The following is a 4,988-nucleotide window of genomic DNA, read 5'->3' as shown; positions in this document are numbered from 1 at the left end:
ACACCGGCGGATTCAGCCTAAGAAAACGGGCTAAGTGATCAACAGGTGGTGGTGGTGGGTTGTTGTTGTTGTTCCCCTGATTCTGATTTTGGACTAGCAACTGCATCAATGTGTTCTGCTGCTGGATCAACTGGGTGAGCTCCGGTGGGAAGGTAAATCTGGGGTCACGTCTCGGAGGCATCTGAGGGTTTAGAAAAGATGAGATTTAAGAATAGAGGGGGTCTAAAGAGAAAACACTACCCATATGCACATGAGGCAAAAGCAAACAATTCACTTCATTCAATCAATCAAACAAGGGCATACAATCGATCTAACTATCGCAAAAGTGCTCGAACTACTATATTTACATGGTGGACTACTACTACTGATGGGGTGGTCTACTAGAAATATTCTTCGGTTGCAGACTCCATGATATCTGCTCCAGCTTCATCAACATAGTCATCATCGCTATCATCTGGATCCGAGTCGGTGTCGTCGATGATGATGTAGTCTTCCGGGCGAATCTCCTTGGGTTCTTTGTCTTCTTCTACTCGTGTAGGGCCTCCCATAAATATTCCAATCTTCTTGATCAGATCGTCATTCTTCTCCACTAATACTTCGATTTCCTCTTCATAATCTTCACATGTAGCCTTGAGTTCTTCCTCCAGTTCCTTGATTTTTGTCCTCGCCTTCTTTAGATCTATCATGTCGGCGCACATCTGGTTCTCCTGACATTGAATGTGTTGGTTTAACTCCTGGATAAAAGCTGCAATTGATCTATCCTTCTTGGTGCTGATCATCTCCCAGTGCTCATCTCGGCGCCCACAAATCTGGTAGATAGTATCTTTGAGATCATTGCGGTAAACTTCTCCAATGCGTCCCATGGCGATGTGAGATGCCATGCTCTTTCCTAGACTCCATGTTGGTGCATCAAAAGAAAACTCTATGGGCTCAGTGACTGGCATGAACGTCCTGCCTGGAACTTGAACTTGAATCATCCAGCGCTCTTCTTCAGGTAGAGTGGCGTTGTAGGTTCCGGTGAAGCTTGGTACTCCTATGTTCAGGTATCTAGTGACTTCCTTCAAATGACGTCCAAAGGGTGTATCTTCATCCGGTTGTGTGAATTTGTTCCTTGCATCCGCCATCCTAAAAGAGTAGAAAAGATGAGTGGTCAGAATGAGAAGAGTGAGTAGTGATCTAGGGCTTTAGCTTAGTGGTCGTGTCCTACAGTCAGCGTGTGCTCTGATACCATCTTGTAGCGACCAGACCTCAAACGGTCCAATCTCTGTGCTCCGGTGTCATCCCTGGATCAGTAATGCTGACACCACATAGTACTTGAAGGATTTATAACAGAGTAGCAATCACACACCTATTACATCGAGTGTCTCAGAAGAGAACTTAATATAATAAATATGGCTTAAGGCCATCTATTAACGATAACAACGGAAGGCTTGGAAGATAAGTGAGCCCATCAACTCCAACGGCATCACTTAGTATAGAACCACGACCTAAAGGCACCTTAATCGTCGTCTGAAAAGTCTGCAACATTAACGTTGCAGCCCGAAACGGGTCAGCACATGGAATATGCTGGCAATGTAACACATAGAGGGTAACAAAAGAATATGGCTATTCTATATGCATATATGGCTGGTGGAAAGCTCTATGGTTATAGTTTTTGCGTAAAGCCAATTTTTCCCTACTGCAAAGGAATAAATTTTATTTAACTATCATGGTAGTTGTTAAACATTGAGAATGGTTGACAGCATTCTCAATCCCAATTAAATAACATCATTAAAAACCCAACAAAAATTAATTAGAGTAACATGATGATATTCACATGATAATCCAGGTACTAGATACTCAAGATGTCCATAATCGGGGACACGGCTAACCATGATTAGTTTATACACTCTGCAGAGGTTTGCGCACTTTTCCCCACAAGACCCGATCTCCTCCGTTGGACTTCTCGCACTACATGGTGTTTGAGAAACAGATGACCGAGACATAGTCTTTCAGAAGCGCTAGCACCTTACAATCGGGTAGGCCGTACCAACCTACATCCCCTACATCTGCTAGTCTACCACTGTAATAGTTCGCACGACTTAGTCCACTATGCTAGAACCCATAGTAGCTTGTGGCTACACACGGAAGTTTCTAGCATGAATAATCTCATGATCCCTTTGAGCCTGGGTGGCGGTCCAAAAGAAAACAGGCAATCGCTGGAATACCCAGGTGCCTCAATCCACCCAGATGTGTGTTTAGGTTGCCACCTTAATAAACCATTAGTTAACAATCTCACATCTGTCATGGATACACTCACCCAATCCACGTCTACTAGCATAGCATAGCAATAATAAGAAAACGTAGAGTAACTCCCAAAGGTTTGATAATAAACAGGTAATAGGTTCTACCACAACTACTTCCCAAACCCACAATTTAATTAGATCCTAATCATGCAATGTGTGAGGATTGATCTAATGCAATAAAACTAGGTAATTGGAAGTATGATCAAAGTGTTACTTGCCTTGCTGATGATCCGGGAAACCTAGCGATTCAAAGTAGCAAGCGGCGCACTCCGGGTACTCTATCGCAAACAAACAAGCATACAATAAGTACTCAACTAATGCACAGGTAAAACTCAAACAAAAGATCTAACCAGAAAGTTCAACTTAAGAACTCTGGTTGACAAAAAGAATCAAATCGAACAAAGCAACGAAAGACAAACGGCAAAAGAAACAAGCTTCGTTTACTATTCTAGACCTAGGGTAATTTTTATAGTGACAAAAACTTGTTTGAGTTGGTTAAACGGAAAGAGGGTTTCAAGACGAAACTCCAGGCGCTTGAATCGCCTGATTCCGATAAACGAGCGAAAAGTTAAACTAGAACGAACATCGGATCAGAGATCGCGATCAGAAAAACCGCGGATTTAATCCGAGAAAAAGAAAAAAATGATGAACAGGTTAACGAACGAACGTTCGTTAACAGAAACTAAATGAAAAACGTGTTCGTTAAAACGAACGGACGAACGGGCGCTCGCGAAATAAATAAACCGGAAAAAAACGATCTATTTATAAAAAAACGAAAACTAGGGTTTAAAAAAAAACGAATCATTTTTTTCAAAACCGGCCGGTGACTACCTCGGCGGCGGCGGCAGCTCTCCGGCAGGGCGGCGGGTGGCACGAGGCGGCGGGGCGGCGGCTCCGGGCGACGCGGGTAGCGGCGGCTCTAGGCGGCGGGGTGGCAGCAGGCGGCGGCGGGCGACGCGGCGGCTTGCGGCGGCGCGGGCAGCGGCAGGCGGCGGGGCGGCGTGGGGTGGCGGCGGCGGCCCGGGGCTCTAGGGGGGCTCCTGTGGGGTTTATAAAGGGGGGGCATGGCTTGGGGAAGGGGGCGATGGGCGGCGGCGGCTCGGGATCAGACTCCCGAGACCGGCGGCTGCACGAGCGGCGAAGGAGGCGACGGCTTGGGCCGGCCTGGCTCGGCTGGGCCCTTGGCCCAGTCGGGCGCGGGGTTTTTTTAAACAATTTCGCTGCGCCTAAAAAAATTCTAGAAAAATAAATAAAAATCTAAAAATGCCAAAACAAATTTTATCCGTCTAAATAAAATATTTAGAACAGGATGAACATTTTTTTGGCTCTAAATGCAATTTTTGGAAACGTGCAATTTTTCCTAAATTCAAATAAAATAGCAAATAAAACCTTATTTGATTTTTTATTAAATCCTCAATATTTGTTTATTTTTGGGAAAGTCATTTTATTCCCTCTCTCATATTTTGATAATAGAAATAATTGAAGATAAAATAAATAAAATCAAATGATCCTATTTTCAAAATTTGAGAAAAACTCAAATATGAAAATAACGAAATCCCCAACTCTCTCCGAGGGTCCTTGAGTTGCGTAGAATTTCTAGGATCCACCAAAATCAATAAAATATGATATGCAATGATGGTCTATTGTATAACATTCCAAATTGAAAATTTGGGATGTTACAATGAAGTATTCATGTTGTTATATTATCATTCTTAGATGTTTTACAATCATTTTATAGCAACTTTATATCATTTTTTGGGACTAACCTATTGACATAGTGCCTGTGCCAATTGCTGTTTTTTGGTTGTTTTTGACATTGCAGAAAATCACTACCAAACGGAGTCCAAACACCGCGAAACTTTTTGGAGAAGTTTTATGGACCAGAACACCCAGGATGGGCAAGAGCAACACTTGGGGGGTGCCCCGAGGGGGGCACAACCCGCCAAGGCACGCTTGGGGGTCCAGGCATGCCCAGGTAGGTTGTGCCCACCTCGGTGGCCTCCCGCACCCCCTCTTTACCCTATAAATTCCCAAATATTCTGAAAATCCTTGGGATTAACTTAGATCAGAGGTCCCACCGCCGCTAGGCTCTATAGCCATCGAAAACCAATCTAGACCTCGTTCTGGCACCCTGCCGGAGGGGGGAATCATCTCCTGTGGCCATCTTCATCATCCTAGCGACCACCACGATGAGGAGGGAGTAGTCCTCCCTCGAGGCTCAGGGTTTGTACCAGTAGCTATGTTTTTAATCTCCCTCTTTTTGGAGATTTTTTTGGACTAGGAGACTACCAATGGGACAAGGAAGTAGCAGAGGGGTGCCCCGAGGGGGCACAACCCACCTGGGTGCGCCTGGGGGCCTCCCGCACCACCTCTTCACCCTATAAATCGTCAAATATTCCAAAAACTTTAAGGGTAACCCTAGATCAGAAGTTCCGGTGCCGCAAGCCTCTATAGCCACGAGAAACCAATCTAGACCCCATTCTGGCACCCTGCCAGAGGGGGAAATCATCAATGGTGGCCATCTTCAGGGCACCGTGATGAGGAGGGAGTAGTCCACCCTCAGGGCTGAGGGTTTGTACCAGTAGCTATGTGTTTAATCTCTCTCTCTCTCTCTCTCTCTCTCGTGTTTTTGAGATGGCACGATCTTGATGTATCGCGGGCTTTGTTAATATAGTTGGATCATATGATGTTTTCCCCTCTCTA

Source organism: Triticum urartu, chromosome 4A, assembly GCF_056163025.1.
Source record: "Triticum urartu cultivar PI428250 chromosome 4A, HENAU_Tu73, whole genome shotgun sequence".
Taxonomy (NCBI): domain Eukaryota; kingdom Viridiplantae; phylum Streptophyta; class Magnoliopsida; order Poales; family Poaceae; genus Triticum; species Triticum urartu.
This window is presented reverse-complemented; position numbering follows the sequence as displayed.